This window comes from Heteronotia binoei, chromosome 21, assembly GCF_032191835.1.
Source record: "Heteronotia binoei isolate CCM8104 ecotype False Entrance Well chromosome 21, APGP_CSIRO_Hbin_v1, whole genome shotgun sequence".
In the NCBI taxonomy this organism is placed as follows: Eukaryota; Metazoa; Chordata; class Lepidosauria; order Squamata; family Gekkonidae; genus Heteronotia; species Heteronotia binoei.
In genome coordinates, this window is record NC_083243.1 from 99,517,276 (window position 1) to 99,545,034 (window position 27,759).

At 42.4% G+C, this 27,759-nt stretch overlaps 1 protein-coding gene across 3 annotated transcripts in view; it reads right to left on the reverse strand.

Moving 5' to 3' along the window:
- Positions 1–10,225, reverse strand: part of PRDM11 (PR/SET domain 11) — a 59,078-nt gene extending 48,853 nt beyond the window's left edge. Inside the window, exon 1 of one of the 3 annotated variants that reach the window (XM_060262999.1) lies at positions 9,960–10,225. The gene's annotated coding sequence lies outside the window, so the exon portion shown is untranslated. The remainder of the gene's footprint in view (positions 1–9,959) is intronic. The other 2 variants (XM_060262998.1, XM_060263000.1) reach the window with 2 other exon arrangements.
- Between the last annotated feature and the right edge of the window lie 17,534 nt (positions 10,226–27,759).

A 27,759-nucleotide genomic window follows, 5' to 3' on the forward strand; every position in this document is an offset into this window, starting at 1 on the left:
CCAAGAAACTAGCTGTCATCTGCTTCCTTTTCCCTCTTGCTTGCTTCCTTCTAAATCATAGCTTGCTTTGCAAGGTTTGCTCAATTGCACAGGAGCTACAGAGCAAAGTCTCTATTTTCTCAATTGCCTGAGACTCCTTCCTTGGGGAGGAAGGGAGAGAGAGATAGCTTGCTTTACCAGACTCCCTTAATTGTACAGCAGAGCTACTGAGCCAAGCCTCTCTTCCTTCAATTGGGTGAGGCTCCTCCTCCTTCTATCCCCTGGGGAAGGAAGGAAAAAGCCAGAGCTTCCTTTGCCCAGTTCCCAGGATACCATGGGAGAGATACAAAGAAAGCACCTTTCAGACCAACAAGTGCTAACATTTTAAGTATGTTTGAAGAATTTTTTTTTAAAAAAAAGAAAAATCTGTAATTGCATTTTTCTGTGTCCTTTATAAAGTTTATATCTCTGCTACCTAATCTTAAATAGGTACACACATGGCTCCACCTGACATGGCTCAGCCCAACAAGGCCTCATTTATGTCAGATCCAGTCCTCATAACAAATGAGTTTGACACCCCTGAAGATTGGAGGGGATTCTAAGCATTCTACTAATGCAGAGTATCAAGATTCTCATACATTAACTGGAAATACTCATGCTGAAGAATTTTTTCACCAGAAACTATATGCCAGCACTGGCATGCTAGGTTGTACATATAGTTAGGATTGTCAGTTGCCAGGTGGTGGCTAGAGATCTCCTGGAAATACAACTGATCTCCAGACTACAGAGATCAGTACCCCTGTAGAAAACGGTTGCTTTGGCGGATGGACTCTATGGCATTATACCCTGATGAGGTCCCTCCCCTCCCCAAACTTCCCAGGCTCTACCCCAAAACCTTCAGGAATTTTCCAGCCTGAAGCTGACAAGCCTATATATGGCACTATTTATTCCTTTACCACTAGCAATTCCTTTATTATTTCTGTTGTTAATATTGTAATGCTGGCTTGTGTATTTATTGCTAAATACCAATGACATGCTACCAGCATAACAACTACGGTCGAAGAATGACTGTGCACGTAAAACCTCAATCAGATATTACATACTTTGTCGATAGATTCTCTCACACTTAATTGCACTATAAAATGCTTTGGAATAGCAAGTGCAGTAATGTGCATTTAGAAATTAATCCAAAATCCATCCATTTTCATTTTTTAATGTAACTAATCCAATTATGTTTACCAATAACAGTGAAAAATTCCCCCCTGAAAACTCATTATTGCAGAGCCTTGCTATCCTGTTTTCAAAGGTGCATGAGGTGAAGCCAATAGGCAGAACAGTGAGGGAAGGGATTCTAGTGCTGCCTTGACTCAGATGCCTTGGCTATACATTTTTAAAATAAAATAATACAACAGATCTTGTCACTAAACAAACTCATACCATAGGTGGTTCTACATACAGCATTTCCACTCGCCAACAGTCATTGCATTCAGGACATTCTTGAATCTATAATACATAAGCATAAGAAGTGGGTCCTATTTACTTGCTATTCTATCATCCACTCTGCCATGTTTGCTTTTAGGGTGAGCTTTCTGCTGGGCACGTCTGAACACAGGCTTTGCAGACTAACAAGGAGAAACAAGAGACAGAGACTACAAGATAGGCAGAATGCCTTCAGGGAGAACTGATACCGGTAGTGCTGCCTGTATCATCTGAAAGACAGACAAGATGGCTGAAACAGAATATATGGTGGGGGGAACAGAAATATTCCTCACACACACACACACCACAATTAAAAGTAGGGTAAAACTAGCTGAGGCATGAGATCTGTAATGTCTTTCTGAGAGATTGGTGAGAATCAGATTTGAGGACCACTCTGTATCTTTAGGTTCATGTTTCCTAGCGATATAAATTTTCTCCTCCCTAGCTTCTCTTAGCTCCAGTGTGCGGCAGCAGATGGTAATACAGGCAGCCTTGAGCCTGGAGGCAAGAAAAGTTAGAACATCTCCCCCGCCGCTCCCCCCCCCCCTCATTCCTGCAGTACTTGAATTTTTTTTCTGCCAGCCTGGCTCAGGTACTACAAGCAAGATGGGAGAAAAAGGTAATTTCCGACCTGCCATACCATATTTGTTTAAAATTCAGCCATTCAGAAGCCACAAGGATTCTAAGAAATCTAAATCTCATTCACAAATCAATGTCACATCTCTGGGAGATGATCTCCCTGTGCCTACCTTGCAAGTGAGAGTTTTAACTCCCACTGTACCTGCTGTCATTTGATCCCAACTGCTGCTGTCATTTGATCCCAACTGAATGGAAGGGAGAAAATGTGTTTTCCATTGAAGGCAATGGAAACATGAATAAAAAGAATTTAAGCAGATGTTATTAACTACAATAAGTGAAGTAAAATTATAAACTGAGTAACATTTTTGTATACATGCCTGGTATGTTGTATATCAGATTTTCCACCATTGGGTTCTAGGGAGTTTAAATAGAAATTAGGATTTTATGTTTTGTTAAAAAACAAACTCAGTTTTGTCTGGACTTCTGCTTTCTTTTAAAGATGCATTACTGTTAAAATGGCAAAGAAAGCAGCCAGACTGATTTAAAATTGGCCAGGTGGCAGCCCCAATGCATACTATAGACAAATACCGCATGCTTTATTCGACTCCTCATCCTGAGAGTTGTACATTAAAACAATCACTATGCTCATGATTTCCAGCTGAGACCTGCTCTGTGTTGATTTAAAAGCTGCTCTACTCCATTTTCTCACCTCATGCTCTTGCTTTCCAGGTCAGACCTGCAGGCTATCATCAACAACTCTCCTACATTTCCTCTTCAAATTCATTTTGAAACATGATCAAATTGATTGATAAATGGAAAAAGAAACCTTAACAAAACAGAACAGAGCTGGAGAAGTTACTTGAAAATTGCTGAATAAATTCACACTTCATAAAACAGAATGACAATAACAAAGTTTAGAATGTAAATAACTCAAGCTGTGTGCACTTCCAAAATGGACAGGAATACAGCCCAGTGCAGGGGTGGCCAACGGTAGCTCTCCAGATGTTTTTTTGCCTACAACTCCCATCAGCCCCAGGGAGTTGTAGGCAAGAAACATCTGGAGAGCTACCGTTGGCCACCCCTGCTGTATACAATCTAACAAATTCTCACTGGAGACACTGTACTCCTGGAGACATCTGGATCAGAGCAGCTCTGCAGTGCTGTTGTTATTAGATCTGTCAGCCGCTTTTGACACAGTTGACCATCAGCTACTGACTAGCCGCCTTGCCGATGTGGGGATTCAGGGATCTGCCTTACAGTGGCTGACCTCCTTTCTCCAAGATCGGGGACAAAGGGTGGTGATAGGGGAGGAAGCATCCCAGAGGCACTCTCTTAATAGTAGGGTGCCGCAGGGAGCGGTCCTATCCCCGATGTTATTTAATATCTATATGCGCCCCCTTGCCCAGATTGTCAGGAGGTACGGACTGGGTTGCCATCAATATGCGGATGACACCCAGCTCTATCTATTGATGGGTGGCCAGTCTGACTGTACCCTGGAAAATCTAGACCTGGCGTTACAAGCCATGGCTTCTTGGCTCAGACTGAGTCGGCTGAAACTGAATCCGACGAAGACGGAGGTTCTCTACCTGGGTCGGGGCGGTCTGGGGAGAGAGATCCAGCTGCCGGCCCTTGACGGGGTACCACTGATACCGGTCCCTAAGGTCAAGAGCTTAGGCGTGCTTCTTGAGTCCTCCCTTACAATGGAGGCTCAGGTGGCAGCCACTGTTAGATCTGCCTTCTTTCATCTTCGGTAAGCATGGCAGCTGGCCCCTTACCTGGAGCGCAACGACTTAGCGACGGTAATCCATGCTACGGTCACCTCAAGAATAGATCACTGTAATGCTCTGTACATGGGGCTACCCTTGACACTAACCCGGAGACTACAACTAGTGCAGAACTCTGCGGCACGGCTGTTAATGGGGCTGCCGCGACGGGAGCACATTCAGCCAGTGCTGAGAGAGCTGCACTGGTTGCCTGTTGTGTTCCGAGTTCGCTTCAAGGTGTTGGTATTAACCTTTAAAGCCCTCTATGGTCAGGGACCTGCCTATCTACAGGACCGCCTTTCCCCATATATCCCCCAGAGAGCACTGAGATCAGGGACAAAAAATCTGTTGTCTGCCCCTGGCCCAAAAGAAGCCAGGCTAAGTATAACAAGATCCAGGGCTTTTTCGGTGGCAGCACCAGAACTTTGGAACACCCTCCCAGAAGCTATAAGGGCCCTGCGGGATTTGTCTGCGTTCCACAGGGCCTGTAAGACCGAATTGTTTAAACAGGCTTTTGCGGTCTAATTGAAAAAGGGCTGCCACCGGACATCCTACAGAATGCTGGTGATCATAGTTGAGAAGTCAATACCGCCTATATTGGACTGAAATAGCGCTATGGAATGGTTTTAAAGTTGATATGTAAATTATGGTTTTATATGTTTTATTGGACTGATTGTTTTTATAATGTTGTAAGCTGCCCCGAGTCCGCTTGTGGAAAGGGCGGGATATAAATGGAAAGTAATAAATAAATAAATAAATAAATAAATAAATAAATAAATAAATAAATAAATAAATAAATACTCTGCACACTCCCATTCAACTCCCTGGAAGCTAGACACAATCTATTGAGAGCTGCAAGCACGTTTTCCTTTGTCAGACACTGCTGAGCAATAAAATATAAACTTCATTAGTTGATCACATATGTTCACTTAACTTATATTAATATACATCAAGGTTCTTACCATTCTATGAACATCCATGGTATCTCACAGCCAAACCACCAAGAACCTCATGATCAATGGTATCAAGAATTACAGAAGATTAATAAAATCAATTGGCTGGCATCTCTAGTAAGAAATCACTGACCAAACGGCAGCCTCAGTGCAATGTCATGTTTAAAAACCCAAAAGTTGACAGAAGGAACTAATGGTATACAAGTATAACCTAAACCACTCATGCAACAACTTTTTAAATTAAAAGCAAATTGTAGATGGGAACAAACCTTGATGTGGTGAGGGGGGGCGGGTGTCAGCAAAGCTGAGAGCAATACCAGCAGGGGTCTAAATGCCTCACACAGTCACACAGGGAGGAATGGTCACAGCTGAGACACCAGACTAAGATGCATCCACTTCCTTCAGGGATCAACAGCCATATCAGTAGAAGAGAACAGACAGTACCAATCTTCCTGGGGGCAGAGGAGCCCTTGAAGGGCAGCTACTGGGCAGCAGCATTAGTCAAGGGTGATACTGGCAGAGGATCTTTCATAGACAATAGCAGTGCCACTTTAGCTATGAGATGGGCATGGACCTAAAAATTCTGGTTAGGTTCAGGATAGCCCCTGAAACAAACCTTGAACTGTGCCAAAAGGCCCTGAACCAAACTGGCCAGTTTGGTTCCCCCTTTCTCTCAGCTGCAGCTGGAAAACTGGAAATGTTGGGACTCCTATGAAATATTCTCTTTTAGAATTAGAGAAATGTTTTTTCAAGGCAAAGTGGGCATGCTAAAGACATACAAAGATCTTAACCAAAGATGTATTTCTGCATCTAGAAGGATACCTAATCTTCATTAGGGGAGCAAGCAGGGCTTTCATTGCTTTTCACTACTTGCATGTCTTGTCCTTTTAACCTGATATGGTTGACCTTTTCACCTCTTCTTCAAACCACTGTGACACATTATGCACAGACTGGGTAAAAAGTAGCTTTACCCCATGTTGAAGGAGAGAAAAAAGTGATCAGAAGGCGGTGGGGCAAAACTGCATAAAACTTGAGAACTTAGCTCTTTCTAACCAGATAGCAAAAACGAAGGTACGTGTGCTCAGATAGTATAGGGTGCATTATTAGCATGCTAGTTCTCTCTTGAGTGTTGGGTACATCTGCCATTTGCTTGTACAAACTAAGGCATTTATAACTTCTAAATTCCACAAATATGTCAAATATTGAAATTTTATATGCTAGGTTATAAATGATTCATTTAATGTTAAAACAGTAAAATTAGTTTAGGTTTGACAGGGCAGTAAGTATTGCATGTATTTCAATTTTTCCCATAATTTCAAAACATTTTCTGGGGGGAACCCCCCATTTTTTCATAACTTTAAAATTTCTAGAAATTTTACCTCTCTACATAAAACTGCCCAAAACCAATCCAACAGGTGAGCAAAAATGACAGCTGCATCCTATGCAACAATATCCCATTGTGTTCCATCTTGCTTACTCACAGGAAAATACAAGCACGACTGCATTTTCAAAAACCTTGAACTCCAAAACGATTTAAAATGTCAGCCTCCAGATTAAACTGACTCTACTGAATTTTGTCTGTGATATTTATGTATTTATTTACCTTATATTTATATCCCACCCTCTCTCTCCACAAGCGGATTAAGGGCAGCTAACAATCAACAAATACACAGAAAGGAAAAATACAAATACACAGAGAGAAAAAACTGTTTTACAGTACAATCCTAGGCAGAGTTATTCCAGATTAGATTAATATACTCTGCATGGGTCTGAGTTTGAAAATGGTTCAGAAACTTCAGCTGGTTCAAAATGTGGCAGCCAGGTTTCTGTCAGGGGCAGGATACAGAGATCATATCACTCCAGTGTGAAGAGATTTGCAGTGGCCGACAATTTGTGCCTGGGCACAATTCAAAGTGCTGGTTCTTATTACCTTTAAAGCCCTAAACGGCTTGGGACAGGTGTTCTTGAAGGACTCAAACTTTGTTTTTCTTTCATATATTTCAGCCCACTAAGCAGTGTGATAGCCTTCTGACTGCAGTGCTGCCCCTTGGTCCACTGTCCTGATCCCAACCCAAGGACAATCGTAATTCTACCTGCCCTTCTTCCTGTAACATATTTGTAATGCTAGGTGGTAACCTAGAGATTAAAGGTCCCAAGGCTGAAAAGGCTGCTCTAGTTTAACTTAAATCATTTTAGTTGTCTCAAGATTGCCAGTAATTTCAATTCCTCATCAAACACACTACAGCAACTGAATATCTGTTTCCCTTAAGAAGATACCTTTTCTCTGGGATATTCAAAAGGAAGTCAATAACATTTTTCACACGTTTGGTTTTAAGTATTTCTCATGTATTTATACATACGCACACCGTAAAGTTGGTATACAATTAGAACAAAAAACTGCAGTATCTCATGTAGAGCCAAAAAGTTATTCTAACAAAGCATGTCTGTAACAGTGTCCATTTTACTTATTTGAAAGGGTGGCCCATGTACTCAAAGTAGGCCAAAACCATTTTCAGAAGTCAATAGCCATACGAGTGATCATATGCATTTTTGCTCAGAAGTTCCAACTATGTTCAACAGATTTTGATTGTGTGCATAGGCTCATAGCTCTATTAACAATGAATAAACAAGCCAATCTCCCATTCTTTACCAACTTAAGAAGAAATATAAAAATCTTGTTTTCCCAGTTTCACTGCAAAATTCCTTACAGAATTCTGCATGTGTCAAAAATAATCTAAAAAGCAGCATTTTGCAATGAATAGCAATGTAATGCTACTTTTACTTCATTATTTATTTATTAATCACCCAATCTTGCTGTTATTTATGATTTATTATATTAAATTTATAGATCACCCAATCCCTACTTTTGCAGGGCTCTGGGTGATATACAGCATAATAAAAACATTAAAAATTATAAGATAAATACATAATATTAATAGGTCAGTTTAAAAAGATCAAGTGGTGAAAGTTACAATTTCCTCCCAGTGATCACCTCGTGAATGTGGGAGAGGGGAAGTGAAACAATCTGAGAAGAAGGAGAGTAGGGAAGGGTGCCAGCTAGATTGCAAACCATCAATGCCCTAATCCAAAAATCTAGCAGAACATACTACCTTATGGAACTGCATAAGATCCCACAGGGCCCTAATGGTGTTTGGCAGAGTTCCATCAGGTTGGGACCAGGACTGAAAAAGTTCTGGCCCTGGTCAAGGACAGCCAGATGTCTTTGGGGCCAAGGATCATAGGCAGACTGTTATCCAAAGAGCGTAATGCTCTCCCTGGGGACATACTAGAGGAGATGGTCCCACAGCTATGTTGGTCCCTGACCACTCAAGACCATAAAGGTCAATACCAGAACTTTGAACTTGACTCAGTATGCCACTGGAAGTCAGTGCAACTGGCATAGCACAGGTTGTACATGTGCCGTCCATGACACTCCCATCCAGCTTTTAATAGTCCCACTTTCTCCAGGCAGACACTGAAACTGCCCATAATTCTGAGATACAGTAGGTAAAATGTAATGTTGCAGAACTGTTTGTTTGATCAGAAAATAATCATCTTAAATATAGCATTCAGTTTGAACAATTGTCAAAATATATTTGATATTTAACACTTGTTTGGTGTTAGGATGGTTTATTTTTATTGCATATTTAGAATCTTAAGATTACAGGGTTAAAGAGAAGACACATTCAAAGCAAACACAGGGAATTCTACAAAATTCTAATTCAGAATTCCACCATCATGTTCTTTGCAACCTTGAATAAGTCAGTTCCTTAATCACCTTCAAGATCTGGGAAACACAAACATGCAATTAATTCTAACAACATAAAACAGCATATGTTCCCTTCCCAGAATCATGGCTTAAATGAGATGCTAATAACTAATGCAAGCATGTTAAATGTATAGCCCTAGCTGTTGAAAGGCATATGTACACAATGATTTATGGGTTCTGTCTTTAAATACCTCTGTAAGAATGCTTATACATAAATGTGATTGTGATGAAGACACTTTGCTTGAGTGCATAAAGCAGTACATATGCCTTTCAATTATATGCATGTCAACTTGGGGGGGGGGGATCAGAGCCGCAGGGGGGTAGCCCTGAGGGGACACTTGGAGAGGGGGGAGCCAGGCAGCAAGTCTGTCTAGGGTGCCCCAGGGTGTTGGGCTGGCCCTGGTCATAAAAATTGCCTCTTATGGGTACCAATGATTGCAGTTTAGAAAAACAAACGCTCAGGTAGGTCTGCTCCAGTTAGATAGCGTCTTATGAAAGCAACAGGAGTTAAGAGAATACAGGGTTTTGTAACTTTTGTGGGGTAATTCGTAGACGTCATAAGGATAGTTATACCGTTTACAAGTGACCTTAGAAAAAGCGTTATTTTTTTTTATTAAAAAGTTTACGTACAGACAATAACCACACGCGGAAACAATCCATAACCGATAGCAATCTGTAAAGATTAAGTCCTCCAGCACACCCCAGTAGCTCTACATATAACCTTGTCCAAAATATTCTTTTGTGCGAACGGTGAAGCCCGCTCGCCTCCCCGAGATCGCTGCTGTAGCTTAATCTTAGCCATACATACTCATGAGTAAGGCTCACCAGTACCTCCCCAATTAGGCTGTTTAAACCCATTGCCTACTCAACATCTTGCATTGAGCCTCCCTCGGCAGCACTTCCCAAAGTCACTTGGTTCTTTCGAAACCCCGCCCCTATATGTTCCATCCCCAAACACTCGCCCGCCCTACTCGACCACCCATTGGGCCGCGGCTGCGTCACTCTCTGGATATAGTATAACAACTTAAAGAGAAGCAAGGGGGGGGGGCGCAACAGTGGAGCGGGAGAAGAAAGGCAAAGCCAGGGGTAGGAGGAGAAGAGGAGGGAGGGAGGCGGCGGTGAAGGGAGGGTGGACGGAAGGGGCTGGGCCGAACGGAGCCCAGCGCTTGCCCAACGGGGGAGGAGAAGGAGGGGAGCGCGAGGCGGCCACTTACCTGCCTGCCTGGCCGCACCCTCTGCCGCCGCCGCCGCAGCTGGGAGAGGGCTGCGGGAAGAGCCCCCCCTCCTTCGCTTTCCCCCCACCCCGGACTCCTCTTCCTCTCGCGGCAGCAGCCGCCTGCCCAGGCCCGCGCTTGCTGGCTCGCTCTCTTGCCTGCCGTCCTCCCGCGCTGCGCAGCCATTTTCGTGGCCACCTTGGCTACCGAAAGGCTGACTCACCTCGGCGCTGCGGGGCCCTGGCTCCTCGTCTGGGGGCAGCCCAGCTTTCCCCGCGGTGACACGCGTCGCCGCCGCTGTCGCCCACCTCGCTCTTGGGCGCCGGCCCGGCCAGCCCAGCCTGGCTCACTAGTCCCAGGCGAGGACAAGTCCCGGGGCCGGGCCGGGCTGGGTGGACGAGAAGGAGGAGGCGGCAGCTGCGGCGGCTCCCTCCCTCCCGGCCGTGACCACCATCTTATTAGCACAGGAAATGACATGGCGAACGGAAGAGAGGGGCGTTCGGGGGCCGAGCCCGGGGACCCCCCGAACCGGGAGGAGGAGGAGGGAAGCAGCGCGGTCTTCCAGGCCCAGCCTCGGCACTAGAGAGGAATTTTGCCCCCAAGTGCCGCGGCTCGGCCCCTATGGCTTTGCTCGCCAGCCAGCCACTCTTGGCAGCGCCCCCCTCCCCCGCTCCGCCATACTCAGTTGGTTCCTGCCGCAGCAAACTGTTCGAAGCACAGAGAGGCTGCGCTTGTGATTCACAAGCGGTGCTCGGACCTATTTTTATTCTCCCTCTCCAGCTTTGATTCATACTCGCCTCCGAACAAATCGTGGTGCCTCTGTTGCGCGAAATTGACCCCCCTGTTACTGGGTGGAAATGGGACTTGATGCCACAGCCGCTACACAGCTCGATCCTTGGTCTATTTACTGGAAGGAAATATTGCTTGGTTCAATGGGATTGACTCCCCTCGAAGTGTGTTTAGGATTGCAGTCGCGCAGGGCGTTCAAAGGCACGGGTACTCAGAAATTAATCCAGTTGAAGTCAATAGGTTTACTTTCGCGATGACCGCAGAGAATTGCACGTGGATCCTAGACATGTTCATAAGTAAATCCCATTCAGTTTAACCGTGATCAGTCCTAAACTTTGCTTTCCCCCCCCACACACACACTTTTCTTTTTAACCTCGGCCCTGCAAAAAATTACTCCTGTCCAGTGCTCCCTCTAAACTGAGTTAGTGTGAGCTAGCTCAGTTTTTTAGCCGTGGGCTCACGAATTTTTGTCTTTGCTCAGGAAGGATGGCCCCAGAGCAAACTGATTTATGTAGTAGCCAAATTGCTTGCTCACAACTTTAATGCCAGTAGCTCACAATTTTTTTTTGCTCGCAAGACTCCCACAGCTTAGAGGAAACATTGCTACTGTTGCATTTTTATTTTCATCCCATGGTGAACTTTCTTCAAAGTGGTATCTGGCACCCTGTGGAAGATAAACTGTAGCCATTAGAAGTACGGTATACTGTAAAGTGCTAAAAATACAGATAACTTGATTTTAATTATGCTGCTTCACTCATAAATCTTATCGATCTCCAGAGGACTTAAAGTATAATGGTAAACAGAGTTACACTCTTCTAAACTCACTGGCTTCAGTGTAGGTTTGCACTGTTAAATTGCAAGTAAGGTTGTTTTCCTATGCAGTTACATGGCTTCTAAGTAAATTGTGTGTATGTGATATTTCTAACCTTTATGTTGACTTTTCTGTTTGCTTGTTTTACCCAAGAATCATACTCAAAATATTGTATTTTTAAAATTACTGGTTTCACTACTGGAGTATTCTGGTGTTTAAGGATAGTCAGAAAAAGCCTTATAAAGCCCTCTAATCATTTTTAACAATGTAAGGTGGCTAGTTCACAAAAGAAGGAAAACCAGCCCCTCCGCCCCCCCCCCCAAAAAAAGTAGAAAAATATGACTGTGCACTAGCCAGTAGAGGACAGAACATGTTTTAGGAGATACAGAACACTGAAAGAAAGAAAAAAATCACAGGGAGATGGGGACATCGGCCCATTAAAACCCTTACATGATACAGAATCCCAGATTGTCTACATACAAATCTCATGAAGCTTGGGAAAGGTGAAATAAAAAACACTTTATTTTGTGCTGTACCACTTAGGCTTGGAGCTAAATGTGTATTTTTCTACTTCCTTTGCCCTCAACCTTAGCAGTTAGTGCTATAGCACTAGACCACTAAAGTTCAAGACTATGGGAATAGGAGGCTGGTCATCTGTTCCAGAGTACAGCAGACTCATGCTGTTGGAGCATTCCCAACTGCTTAATCCCCTTTCTCCTGTGATTCTTTACTGGTCCTCAACATGGTGCCATGGCTCTGTGGCAGAGCACCTGCTTTGCCCTCAGAAGGTCCCAGGTTTAACCCCTGGCATCTGTAGTTCAAAACAGCAGGTAGTAAATGATGTGAAAGCCCTCTGCCTAAGACTCTGAAGAGTGATTGCAAGTCAGAGTAGACAATGCTCAGCATGATAAACCATTGATCTATCTCAGCATAAGTAACACCATGAACAATGGTTCATTTAACCAGGAACAATGGTCAAATGGTGGCTATATCATTGCACTAGATTTAGATTTATTATTAACAGCCCATGGCCAGTATACAGATATATAAATATCACAACAATCACACAAGGAAAATGATTACACAATAAAATGATTAAAATTTACTAAAATTAAATACATAAATTTACAGCTCTAGTAAAACAGTTATACAATTCAGCTTCCCACAGTTCCTTGAGAAACATAAATGAAGTGCAATTTCATTGCTTGAGTACAGAATTTTGCAAATTTTTTTACTAATCTCCAGGTTGTCATAAGAAAGAAATTTATTAACAATCTCTTCATCAGAAATTTTGGAGCCTTTTGATAATATTGGAGAAATAAATGTCAAACGAATATAATTATATATCAGGCAATGAAGTAAAACATGTATTGTTGTCTCTATTGCATCAACATTACAGGGACAAACTCAGCTTGAGGGATTTTATTATATCTACCCTTGACCACTGCTGATGGCAATACAGCTAACCTTGCAAGAGAAAAGGCCCTTCTCTGATTGGCATTCTGCAGGCTATATAGATAAGGGGACGGTTGAAGAAGGAAAGCAACAATGAAGTTTGGTGATTTGGAAATGTCAATCTGACGTTCTGTGTCTTCCACTCTCTGCTTAAAAAGCTGTCTAGCTGTATCATGGCCCAACTGAAAAACTGTATCAGGAAAATCCCAGCTGAGTTAACTTAGTTTGGACTTCTTTAAGCCAGCTTGATTGAAAATCATCCTGCAAAATTAACGGTGCAAGACCGCAAGAGTTTTTATATATCTTAAACCAAAAGTTTAATGAGGAAAGAGTTATTCTGGCAGTTATTTTTACCATCCCTGTTTCTAATCAAATCATAGAATTTGGGACCCGTAATACTGCTCTTAAAAATTTAGATTGAACCCATTCTAAAGGCAAAAAGCGAGACTCAGAGGGGCCTAGAAAAGTTCCGTACAGTAATTGTGGTAGGATCTTAAATTTGAAAAGCTTAAGGGCAGCTGGAACAAAATTTCCCCCCTTTGACCTAAAGAACTTTATAATACCCAAAGCCATCTTTTCTTCTTTGTCCACCACATAATTACTGTGGGCCTCCCTGGCACCAGAGGCTTGTACCACCATCCCCAAATATCTAAAGGAGGAAACTTGGGACAGACATTGTCTAGTCATTGACCAGCGTCTCACTTTGGGGGATTTATTAAAAGACATTACCTTGATTTTATCATAATTAATTACAAGCTGCTGCTCATTGCAATATGTAGCAAAACTGCTAAAAGCTCTTTTTAATCCCACTGGAGTTCTTGAAAGCAACACTGAGATATGTTTGTGAGCCAATTTGGGTGGATGATGTTTGTTTATATTAAACAGCTGTACTACATCTTTATATAGAAAATAAAGAGTAAAGGGGCAAGGAGACATCCTTGTCTGACTCCCTTCCATGTGGTAATGGGTTCCGTGAGCTGTCCCTTCTTGTTATATTTAACTCTTAGGGTAGTATTCTTTTATCACTTGAAGATGACTCTTAAATTATCCCACAACTTGACCCTGGAGATGGAATCAAAAGCAGCCTTAAGGTCCACAAAGGCTGCATATAGGGAGGAGGTTCCTTTGTTACCGTACTTTTTGATAAAATGCTGAAGGACCAAACAATGCTCTAGTGTGGATCTACCCTCCATAAAGCCAGCTTGTTTCATTGGAATGATGTCATTACTGGATAACCAGTGTACCCATTTGTCTTGAAGATGACTAGCTACAGTTTGCTAATTATAGACAATAGACTGATGGGTCTGTAATTGGAAGGATCATCTGGCTTACCTTTCTTGTAAAGTGGAACAATGACTGCTGTTTCCCAACCTCTAGGAATATGACCTGTAGCATTGATATAAGTAAAAAGGGAGGCCAAAAAAGGGGCCCACCAGCTGGAATCCCATCTATTCCAGGAGCTTTACTCCTTTTAAGGCGATGTATGTGTGACTTAACTTCCCGCTCTGAAATCGAAAACCAACTTGGCAAGTTATCTGAGAGAGAAATGTTGCTGGGGAGATGACAATCATCATAATGACTCTGAAAATAAGTGATCCAGAAGTCTGGGGACACTTTTGTGTTCAAAGCTACCTTTTTAAATTCACCTGAAATAATTTGCCAAAAATAATAATAAATTTTTATTTATACCCCGCCCTCCTCACCGAGGCAGGCTCAGGGCGGCTTACAAGACATGATATAAAATATCATGATATAACAATACAACAGTATACATCCATACAAGTAATATAAATAAATACAATATAAATTAACATTAAAATAATTAATCTAAAAGCAGTATAGTGGTGCTATCGTCTCAATTATACAAAATGGCTTGATGTTAATCACTGGGTTCTGTCTTAAAAGGCCAATTGGAAGAGGGCGGTTTTGCAAGCCCTTCGGAACTGATTAAAAGTAGATGTATTTTTCTCTCTGGTGGCTTGAATAAGAAGTGTCCATTGTTCTCTGGAATAATCCATTTTGGCTTTGTGAATCTGTGTTTTGTACAGTCTCTTTTTAATAAGAAGAGACTCGTAGTTATTCTTATGCTCATCCGGTCTCGAATAAATGTACCTCCTATATGCTGTGGCCAAAAGGGATTTGGCCTTAACACAAGATTTGGTAAACCAAGGTTTAGAAATCTTAGGATGTTTCAAATTAGGCTTCCTATGAGAACTTAACAGTGTTTCCAAACTGGAGAGCAATGCGCACGTGCTAAAGACTTGGACACCTCGTCCCCACTCTCCCTAAGAAAACGAAGTTACAAGCTTTAAAAGAATGTAATTAAAGGCGAGAGACACTGAAACCGACTGTGAGATGTCTGGCATAATAAGAAGCAAAGTGAGAAGATAAGTGAGTTTAAATAATAACAATATCAAAGGAAAGGAAAGGAGGTTTGGGGAAGCTGAGATAACATGGCGGTCACTGTGAAAAGCCTCTCGGAACAATTAGCACAGTTCCAGTCCTTAATGCTTGAATCTCAAGCTAAAATAGTAACAATAGTAATAGTAATAATAGCAATAGTAATAAGAACGAAGTGCTTCCTGGCACTCCACGAGCATCTTACGGACGGACACTGATGCACTTTAACATCGATGCACCTTGATAATCGAATAACCAGAAGAAGCAGAGCTGCACTTTATGATTACGGTCACTTGTCACTTTCTAAACTACAGCACTTTACCCTTCAACCTTGACGGTTTTAAGTGCCAATTTGTGATTGATTTTTATTAGTTAACTACCAATGTGCAATTAATTTATTTATTAGTTATTTAATCTGTATTCATCGATTAGCTAAATGGATTTATTTATGGCAATTTAATTGGAGATAGATAGTGGGTAAGGTTTTTTTAATTAAGGAGCCAATAGATGTTTAATTAATTATTGTTAGCTAAGGACTTTTAGGTGGAATAGGGGGAGGGACTTAAATTAAATAACTAGGGGTTATTGGTGGTTGGCTGGTCGAAGGTGGATTATTGTTGGCAATAATAGGGTTGAAGGGGAACAGGAATAGGACTAAATACTGCTGGTTGACGAGCTGGTTCCCACCAACAGGAAATGGCTGGCCCGGGGATTCCAGTGCTCCTGGGGAGGGGAAGGTATGATGGTGGGAACAGGCAGACTTATAGGGGAAGGAGGCCGAGACATGGTAGTGTTCGGCCGCCTTCCTGCCTGTGTCCCATCCCGATGGTGACAGGTAGTGGGGCCAGGCGAATGTACCCGCCTCCGACACTGGTGTTATGCAATGCCAGGTCCATTAACAATAAGACCGCTGTCCTCCAGGATTTCCTATTGGAACAGGAGGCGGACCTGGCATGCGTGACCGAGACCTGGGTGCGCGATGGGGAGACCGTAGCTCTCTCCCAAATGCCCCCCCCCCCAGGATACTCGGTCTCTCACCAGTCCTGGACTAGCGGGTGGGGGGGAGGAGTGGCACTATTCATACGGGAGGCTTACTCCTTTAGGGCTCTCCCGGCCCCGGAGATCAGGGGTATTGAATGTGTCGGCCTGATGTGGGACGTTGGGGAGGGGTTGGCGATCTGGCTGGTGTACCGTCCACCTAACGCACCAGCCAGTGCCTTATCCCTGGTGGAGGCCGCGGCGGGCTGGGCATTGGAGTACCCAAGGCTATTGGTCTTGGGTGACTTCAATGTTCATGCCAACGACGCGGCCTCCAGTCAGGCAATGGACCTGGTGTCATCCATGGCGACACTGGGACTCTCCCAAGTTGTCACAACGCCCACTCATCAGGCGGGGCACATGTTAGACCTGGTCTTCGCGGCGGGAGTTTTAGTGAACGATATTACTGCTAGAGCAGTGCCATGGTCGGATCACTATGCCCTTAAGGCTCGGGTGGATGTGCCACCCCAAACCTGTTTAGGCGGAGAGCATATTTTAGCTCGCCCATGGAGCCTGATGGACCCGGAATGGTTCCTGGCGGCTCTGCGGGATCCCGGGCCCCCTGGCGATTCCTTGGATGATCTGGTGGAGTCCTGGAATGATAGATTCTCCAGAGCCATCAAAGAGATCGCACCTAGGCGTCCTCTGTGCCCCCGTTCGAAGTCGACACCCTGGTATAACCAGGGGTTGCGACAACTAAAACGGGGACTCAGACGACTAGAGAGGCAATGGCGGCGTACTCGAGATGAAGCGACTCGAACATCTTATAGAGAGATTATGAAGTACTATGAGGTGGCAATCAAAGCTGCAAAGAAAACATACTTTGCGGCTGAGATTGCGTCCACAACATCGCGCCCGGCACAACTATTTAATATAATTCGGAGTTTAACAATGCTGCCTCAGGGCAGGCCAAATTTCAAAGAATTGGAGATTGACTGCGAGGCCTTTGCGAACTTTTTTGCGGACAAGATCGTGTCGCTCCGCCTCGACCTCCCCGCCATATTAGAGACAGTTAGTGAAATCGAGGCTCCATGCATGTCTTCAGATTGTGTTCTGGATGGTTTCAGCCCTCTCAGCCTGGAGGAAGTTGACAGGATTCTCTTATCTGCATGCCCAACAACCTGTAAATTGGACCCGTGCCCCTCCTGGCTTATTAAATCTTGCCAGAGGGAGCTTAGATATCCTGTACGGGATATCATAAATAGATCACTGATGGAAGGGCAATTTCCAACACCGCTTAAAGAGGCGGTGGTCCGTCCCCTCTTGAAAAAAACATCATTAGATCCGGCCCAATTGGCACACTATCGGCCGGTCTCAAATTTGCCCTTTTTGGGCAAACTCATCGAGAGGGCAGTGGCGAGGCAGCTACAGACCTTCCTGGATGATGCTTCCATCCTCGACCCTCTTCAGTCCGGCTTCCGCCCGGGCCATGGGACGGAGACAGTGCTGGTTGCCCTAGTAGATGACCTGCAACGGCATCTGGATCGGGGCGGCTCGGCGGTGCTGATGCTGTTGGACCTATCGGCAGCGTTCGATATGGTCGACCATCGGCTACTGGCCCGCCGCCTCGCCGACGCGGGGATTCAGGGGTTGGCCTTGCAGTGGCTTTCCTCTTTCCTTGAAGGTCAGGGACAGAGGGTCGCTATTGGGGATGAGCTGTACCGGAGGCACATGCTTGATTGCGGAGTCCCTCAGGGTGCGGTTCTTTCCCCGATGTTATTTAACATCTATATGCGTCCCCTCGCCCAGATTGCCCGAAGGTACGGGCTGGGTTGTCACCAGTACGCTGATGACACCCAGCTCTATCTGCTCATGGATGACCGGCCGGTCTGCGCCCCACAAAACCTGGACCAGGCGTTACAGGCTGTGGCTGAGTGGCTCAGGCTGAGCAGGCTGAGGCTAAATCCGGCGAAGACAGAGGCCCTTTGCTTGGGCCGCCGTGGTCCGGGAAGGGAAATCCCCCTACCGGTTTTTGACGGTGCGCCGCTAATCGCGACGCAGAGGGTCAAGAGCTTGGGGGTACTACTGGAACCTTCATCAATGATGGAGGCCCAGATAGCAGCCACTGCCAAGTCCGCATTCGTCCATCTTAGGCGGGCAAGGCAGTTGGCCCCCTTCCTGGAGCGTGACGACCTAGCAACAGTGATTCATGCAACGGTCACCTCGAGGCTGGACTACTGCAATGCCCTCTACATGGGGCTGCCCCTGTGCCGAACCCGGAAATTGCAGTTGGTGCAGAACGCCGCTGCCCGGTTGTTATTTGGGCTCCCAAGACGGGAGCACATTCAGCCTGGACTCCGGGCTCTGCACTGGCTGCCAATACTTTACCGAGTTCGGTACAAGGTGCTGGTCATCACCTTTAAAGCCCTATATGGCCTAGGACCTGCCTACTTGAAGGACCATCTCTCCCCACAGGTTCCCCGGAGAGTACTGAGATCAGGAACTCAAAATCTCCTGATTGTCCCCGAGCCAAAGGAAGCCCGTTTGAAAACTACAAGGGATAGGGCCTTCTCAGTAATGGCCCCTTCCTGGTGGAACCAGCTGCCAGAAGAGGTAAGGGCCCTGCGGGACCTTGTTCAATTCCGCAGGGCCTGTAAGACAGTCCTCTTCCGGCTGGCTTACAACTAACCAGCACTGAAACATTGAAACTTGAAACGGAGTGTAGTTGCAAGACCGCCGTATGTCTTGAATGTTTTAAGTACATAACTATGTGAATGTTTAGATTTTAATTATGTAAATTATGGAATGTCTAATTTTTATGCATAATTTTATATTTTTATGTCAGTTTTTATATGTTGTAAGCCGCCCTGAGCCACCTGGTGGAAAGGGCGGGATATAAATCTCAAATAAATAAATAAATAAACTTCGTTGACTGACTTAAAAACAGAGATGAAGAATTTAGGCACAGAAATTAAAACAGTAGCTGGTATAGCGGCAGAAGCAAAGGCTCTCACACAGCAAAATAAAGGGGAAATTGACCTATTGAAAAAACAATACATAGACCTTTCAGACTGAAACAGGAGAAGGAACATTATTTTCTTTGGTATCTCAAAAAGAATTTAAGACATGTAATTTAGAGCAAACACTAGCGGAACTGTTATTAGAGCAGGGGATGGAAATAGGACTGGAAGAGATAGAACATGCCCATAGACTTCAAATAAGAAGGAAGCGGGGGGGGGGGAGCCTCGCCCAGTAATAATGAAGCTTGTGAGAGAGAAACTGCAGCAGAGGATCTTCAGAACACTTTAAAAAGCTAAAGAATTAACCTTTAAAGGCAGAAAAGTCTATGTGAAAGAAGATTTTTGTAAAGAAACATACCAAAGGACACAAATGAAACCCTTTGCACAGAAACTCAATCAAAGTGGTATTAAATATAGCTGGGCATATCCAGCGTCCTTAGTTATTTATCACGATGGAAGGAGACTTTGTGCATGGCACCCTGAAGAGGCACGGGAGTTAATAGAGACATTGGGAGCAGACGGGAGGAACAGTGAATCAACGCCAATGGAGGAACCTCATCAACTTCAGCCACAGGAGCTGGACTCAGAAGAAGGACCATCCACCCGCTTGGATAAGAGGCTGAGACTGTCTCAAGACTGAGATATTTTAAGGGAAGTATACAAATGGAAACAATACGGTTAAATAAGTAGTAATACAACCCAGGAGGGGGGGGAGTGCGCTTGCTCTAAGGTGTAGAGAAGGGATGAATGTTCATCCTCTGCCTGTGGCTCTACACAAAGGGGGGGGGTAGAGATGGGGAAGGGTAGGGAAGAGGTATTTGGGAACAGGAAGGGGTACAAAAATAAACTAAACATCCGGCCGGGGGAACAAAAGAATGGTAGTTTTAGATTTAAATATGGATAAAACATTAAGGGTGCTGACGCTGAATGCCAATGGCTTAGGATCAGATTTAAAGAGGTACAAACTCTCTAGATTCCTTAAACAACAAAATATAGACATAGCTTGGCTCCAGGAAACTCTTAAATCTAAAAGAGAGAAAAGTCCCTTGATTAGAGACCTAAACTGGGAGATTTTGGCAGAGGCACGGGGATCAAATAAATCAAGGGGGGGTGGCGATCCTAATTCATAAAAGAAATGATATAAGAACAATAGATGTGATAAGAGATGCTGAAGGGAGATCTGTCATGGTTAAGTGTTTGGTTGAGAACAGGATAACAACATTGATAAATATATATGCCCCAAATACAGGACAGAAAACTTATTAAAAGTTCTAAAAAAAGCTAGCAAATTTATCGAAGGAGAGGTGATATTAGCAGGAGACTTCAATAAGGATGTTAATAAAGATAAAATAATAAATTGGAGACAATGGAACTTAATTGAAGTATATAAAGCCTTTAATTTGGTGCCTGAGCCCACATACTTCTCAGGGAGATACAAAACGACTTGATGTTTAGACTATGTATTAATTAATAGAACATGCAATTGGGAAATTTAAAAAGTCACTACCCACCCAATACGGATATCAGATCATGCCCCGATAAGTGCAGAATTTAAAATAACACACAAGCAAACTAAGAGAACATGGAGATACAATAATATGGATATGGTCAAGGATAAAGATAAAAGACAAATTATGGAACAAACAAAGCTATACTTTCAAGAGAATAGGGGTACAGTGGGAATAAATGTCTTATGGGACGCAGCTAAAGCAGTGATCAGAGGACAATGTATCATGAAAGAGAAGGAGATAAAGAAAAAATGGTATGTAGACATAGAAGAGAGACTTCAAGAACTAGGTAAATTGCAAAAAGATCAAGCACAGAAGTTTCGTCCCATCAGACACAAGTTATTCAGGGACTTATAGAAAAAGCTAGACGATCTGGATTCTATGGCGTTATGGAGGAAACAGGTCATGGTAAAAAATGAATATCGGAGAAATACTCTTAATTCAGCTAAGAGACTGGCAAATTTTCTAAAAAATAAACAAAGGCAAAGAGTGAGAAGTATTAGGGTAAATAAAAAGGTAACACAAAATTTAGAGGAAATAAAAGGAGCATTTGAGAGCTTTTATAAAAATTTATATGGCGAAAAAGGAGTGAGGGATTTTGAAGAAAAGACAGGAATAAGGTTGACAGATACAGAACAGAGAGGATTAGAGGATAATATAACAAGACAAGAGATAGAAAGAGTGATAGATGGTTTAAAGATAAGGAAATCTCCTGGACTGGATGGATTTTCAGCTGAATTTTACAAGGAAACGAGAGAAATATTAGTACCGGAATTACAAGTATTTAACAATATAATTAAAGGGGGCATAGCTCCATATACATGGAGAAAGGCAGAAATCACAGTGATTCTAAAACCTTAAAAGGACCCCCAAGAGGTAGGATCATATAGACCGATTAGCCTATTGAATCAGGATTATAAAATTTTTGCCAAAGTAATGGCAAATAGGCTTAAAAATATTATACAAAAAGTTATAAAAGAAGATCAATATGGTTTTATAGAAGGCAGGACTATTGCACACCCAGTGTGAAATGTAACCAACGTTTTGAGTCATAACCAGGCCGGGAAACTGGCATTATTGAAGTTAGATGTTTATAAAGCTTTTGATACATTGTCACATCAATTTTTATGGACAGTTATGGATAAATACGGGATAAGCCAATCAATAATACGGGCATTTAAGGAGATATATAGAGAAGGTACGGCTGTAGTCAGACTTAATGGAGAACATACGGCACAATTTGCAATCCAGAGGGGAGTCATGCAGGGGTGCCCGATCTCTCCTTTTTTATATATAATGGCAATGGAACAGCTAGCTCAACGTCTTAGAAATTCGGGGAGAATTGAAGGAAGACAAGGAAGAAGTTAACTTATTTGCAGACCTGATTATAGTCATAGTTAATCCAAAAGAAGCAGTAAAGGAGATACAGATTATATTAGAGGATTTTGAATCAAACTCAGGATTAAAAATTAATATGGCAAAATCAAAAATAATGTATATTAATGTAAAAAAAGAGGAAAGGAAAGATTCATGAATGGACAGGGATAGGACGAGGGGTCAAGAAAATTAGATACTTAGGAATAGATATAGTTAAAAATGTTAAAAAGTTGGTAGAAAAGAATTATAACAGGATATGGAGCACAATATTAAAAGATATGAAGAGGTGGGGCAAGAAGATACTAAATATAACAGTTAAGATTAATATAGCAAAAATGTTTTGGATCTCAAAATTATTATATTTATTTCAAACGATACCTTTAGAAATTAAAAAACAAAAACTTGATAGCTGGAATGCGAAAATAAAAGAATGGATATTTGGTAGCAAAAAAAGAAGAGTCTCAAGGCATTTTATGGACGTGCATAATACAAACATGGTTTGGGGGGCCCAAGATCTGAGGAGCTATTATGAGGCATTTCAAATAAAAGCATTGATGGAAATAGGAGAGGAAAGGGAGCGGAAGTGGGTAAGAGTAGAGAATAAGGCAAACAACGGAATAGGAAAATTAGGGGGTTTTACAGGATGTAAGATCAAAGTCAACATATTAGAAACAGGACCGAGGAAAACAGCTTTGATGATTTGGAGAAAATGGCAATTAAAATGGTTAAAGGGAACATCTAAACAAACCCCATTAGAGGCTTTAGATGAGAAGAGTGAGGATAAGAGATAGTGGAACTTACTCAGGCAAAAGGGTATAGTAGGGTACAAGATATGTTATGTGGGTGGACACTCAAACCATTGCAAATGTTGTATGATGAAATAGGTAGGAAATATTGGTTGAAAATAATAGGGTTATATAATAGAATTAGGAAGACAATAGAAGATAGAATGGTGACTGAAGGAGAACCAATGGAGGAGCTGTTGAAAGGGATGATAAAAACAAAGAAGGGAATGGTAGGAAGGATATATAGGAAAATGACGACGAATAGGGAGGAGATAAAAAATTTAGTGAAAAAAATGGAGTGTAGAAACTAATTTAGCAGATAAACCATTTGACAATCTCAAGAAAGGTATACATGAGCTTAAAATGTATAGATTTAGAGAATTGGAGTTAAACATTTTTATAAAATGGTGTAGAACGCCAGCAACGTTAGCCAATATGTTCCTGGGTCTGAATTCAAATTGTTGGTGTTGTGGAAAGGAAAAAGGGTGGTACTCCCACATGTGGTGGGAATGCTTAGAAGTCAAAGCTTTTTGGGAGAAGGTAATAGACCACATTTATAAGTTTTTTGCTATAAGACCAAATATAGATCTAGACTTAATGTTCGGGAGCATATTAAATAAACACGAAGTTAAAAAAGAAGATCTAGACTTATTCAAAGCAATGGTGTTAGCTGGTAAGGCAATAATAGCCTTTGGAAGGATAAAACTAAATGGACGGAACAAAACTGGCATAACTTTATTTGAATATATTCTGTCAAATATCATAGCTATAATTAATCAAGATGAGCAATGGGAGTCAAAAATAAGAAGGATAAAGGAGAAATGGTACTCATATTTGTAGTGGTCGCTAGAGGGTCAATGGCGGGACATTCGGTGGAAGCTCCTTAATTTGTGCCCCTGGCTAGAAAGATGAGTATCCAAGGGAGGGATCGGGGAAGAAATATAGAGTGATGACTGTAATGGAAGATAGAAATCCTAGGTACTAAAACATTCCCATCTTTACTATTAGGACAGGAAGACTCTGGCGGTGATAAGAAAAGGAAGAGGAAAGAGGAAAAGGATCGAATAAGGCCTAGAAGAGGAACTAGATTAAAAATTGGCTGTTTTACTTGAAGGTGAGAAGGCCTCAATATGGACCGAAATAAGAACATTTAGACTGAAAGGACTGAACAAGAATATTTAGTAAAAGGCAATGGAGGACTAGATGTATATTTTGTATGAGAAGAAGGATAAGTTTGATGTAAAGGATCAAAAATAATAAATATATTCATATATATATAAAAAAACAGTGTTTCCAAACTGCTGGATCACTTTATCATATTCCAGCAAGGGATCCTGCAAAAAAGCTGGGTTAGACAGCAACATACAGAGATGAGAAAGTAACTCAGGTAACAACTGTTCCTTTAATCTGAGACTAAGCTGAGTGGACCATTTGGGATGGCAGAACTGTTTCGAGGTTTGGCCACTAAAGACGATAAAGAGTGCTCTTTTATGGGAGGTAGTTCAGCCATAAGAGAAATAGGAAAATGATATGCTTCCAAATATGGGAGCACCTAAAACTTAAAAACCTTTTCCCTAAGCAAAGGGCATACCAGCATATAATCTAAAGAGAGGGCTTTTACAAAAGCTGCACTTTCAAGGACAACTACGAGAGCTATGGCTGACCCAAGGCCATTCCAGCAGGTGCAAGTGGAGGAGTGGGGAATCAAACCCAGTTCTCACAGATAAGAGTTCACGCACTTAGCCACTATACCAAACTGGCATTCTGAAATCAGGGGAGCAGATAAAAAGACAGGTTGGTAGGTGGGTGAGAGGGAAACAGAGAAAGGCAAGGATATGAGGGCTGCCAGGATAAGGGAAATAGGAAATTGCATGGAGACAGGGTTACAGGAGAGCCTGTGGCACAGAGTGGTAAAGCTGCAGTACTGCAGTCCTAAACTCTGCTCACGACCTGAGTTCAATCCCAGCGGAAGCTGGGTTCAGGTAGCCGGCTCAAGGTTGACTCAGCCTTCCATCCTTCTGAGGTTGGTAAAATGAGTACCCAGCTTGCTGGGGGGGGGGAGTGTAATGACTGGGGAAGGCAATGGCAAAACCACCCCCTAAAAATTCTGCTGTGAAAACACTGTGAAAGTAATGTTACCTCAGAGTCGGAAATGACTGGTGCTTGCACCTTTATCTTTTTTTAAAAAAAAAAAGGGTTACAGGGGAAACTGGCATGTACAAGTTCTTGTGGGTTCCCCACTATGGAAGTGAGCCTGGCCCAACAGCTGACACTGCATAGATTGCCTAGATTTTCCCAGGGAAAGGCTGCTGGGGTGAGAATGCTTAGAAAAGATAAAGGTACTTTGGCTAGTAGATGTGAATGAAAGACACAGGGAAAGGGAAGGAGAGGCTATGGGTGCTGCTAGAAACAGTTAAGTGGAAATAGTGGGGGAGTGGAAATGAAATGCCCTCTGCAAGTCCTTGCAAGTTCCCCACTTACTATTTCTAATTGGCATGAGTCCATATGCCATCAGTTAAAGAGTCTGCAGGAGAGACAAAAATACCATTGAGAGTTCAGAATTTTAGCTATATACTATTAAATATAATGCATTCTAAAATTTCTAATTATGTATATGTATCAGTTTTGCATTTGATTGCTAAATTCAATCCAAAATACTTTTCTTAGAGGGACTTTACATTGTGACCACAGCTTTTCATTGCTGTACTTTTTTCTGTTAACATATGAGCGTGCCATTTCTAAAAATGCCTTCATTCCCAATATCAGTATTTTAATGTTCTATGCTTCTTTCAATGGGGGGAAAGTGTAGATGCCTGGGGAAGGCAATGGCAAACCACCCCGTAAAAAGTCTGCCGTGAAAACATTGTGAAAGCAACGTCACCCCAGAGTCGGAAACAACTGATGCTTGCACAAGGGACCTTTCGTTTTTTTTTCCTTTCCTTTTTTCCTTGATAGTTTCTGCCAGTCATAGAATACCATTGCCAACTTGTTTTCAGTGGAAAAGCAAAGGATCCTAATTTAGGATCAAATTAATACACTTTCCACATTTCTTAGGAAGAAGTTTCTGGATTGTTATTCTATTTAAGAATTTTTAAAATTTCATCCATCTGAAGTTTTGGAAACAAACTGGGTTGATATCCCAATGAAATTATTCTTGGGAGTAAACCCAATGAAAACCATGGATTTACTTCTAAGCAAACCTATTTAGTATTGCCCCCTACAAGTTCAATAGGTACAGAGAACTAGAACACATTATTACCAAATAAGCAGGACACAGCATAAATTCTACAATACCTAGAGCTGATTGCCCAGGAAGTGCTCTGTATAGGGCTGCCTTATATGCTCATGATGCTCATTGCAAGATGTCAGATTCATATAATCTGAAACCAGTAGGCTGTTTCAGATTATATGGAACCTGGCATCCTGAATAAGCAAGTATGAATATATGAAGCTACATTGTACTGGGTCAAGCCATATAGCAGCCTCTGGCAGAGAAAAGTATTTCTCAAAATCTGATCCTTAAAATCCTGTAGCTGAAGGTATCAGGAAGACATCTGATTAGATGGTACTATTTTACCATGGACTTTGGTACAGGTGGTGAGCAGGAGCATGGGCACTGCAGTGCATAGCTTCAGACCACAAAGAGTGGCATGACACTGTAATGCCTGGCTTCAGTCTGTGCTGGCCCAGGCACATTGTAGCTGGTAAGATGCAGCAGGTGCATAGGACCTGTGTTTGTCCTGCTGGCATGAGTGTGGTGCAGCCAATGAAGAGAAACGTCACATTACCTGTACACCTCTGCACTGACCTCATCATGCCCAGGATGGTGAGGATACAGCTGTGCCTGGCCTCAACCTGTACCACCAGAGGCATGGTCTGTCCAGGAAGAAGCAAGATAGTCCCCATCTTTGCTCTGGTGGCTCATGTAAGGTACAGCATTAAGGTTCCCTTCCACTAGAAAGTTCTGCAGTACAAACCCTAGTGAAATAATAATCCTCTGGATTGTGTCCTTAATCTTTACGTTCACGTTGGTCATTTTATTTATGACCAACTTTTTATATGTTTTTTTAAAAGTCAGTTTTGGACCTCCTGCTTATTCTCATTGACTATGATGCCAGTATATTTTTGGCATTAAAGTGGTCTCTGCAATATATAATATTAATACTTGTCTATTATTAAAATACCAATACATTGCATTTTCCTCCTCCCTCCCCCCCTTTTCATGACCTCCACGGGTGCATTTTAACTAATGTACTAAAAAGTACTAAAAAGAAATAAAAGGTAATTTTTACATTTTTAGAATCTTCATAAAGAGAAAAAACTTATAACTGTAATAAGATGAAGATAAGGTAAAGAAAAAAACCCATGTACTACTATTATATGCCTTAAACTCTTATCATAAAAGCAAAATTGAAAAAGTATATATTTCCATAATCACACTTTTAACTATAGTCCTATCAAAGAAGAAAAACAAAAGAAAAGATCCATTTACTATTCCACCAACATTCAACTGTTGTCAAAAATCACCAAATGTCTTTTGACCTTCCATTGTTTTTCAACATATTTCTGAAATTTTTCCCACTCCATTCTAAACTGCTCCAGATCTTGTTCTTTTAAGATTCTGGTAAGCCTGTCCATTTCACTCCAATGCATAACTTTCATAATTCAGTCCCACTTTTCTGGTATTTTGTCTTGCTTCCACATCTGCACATACAATATCCATGCAGCTGAAAGCATGTACCAAATTATTGTTCTATGTTGTTTCGGAAAGTTTTCTGTTTGTAATCCCACCAGAAAGGCTTCCGGTGCCTTCTTGATGTTATAGCCCAGAATTCTTGAAATCTCTTGCTGAATCATTTGCCAAAATAGCTTTGCCTTTTCGCAGGTCCATCACATATTT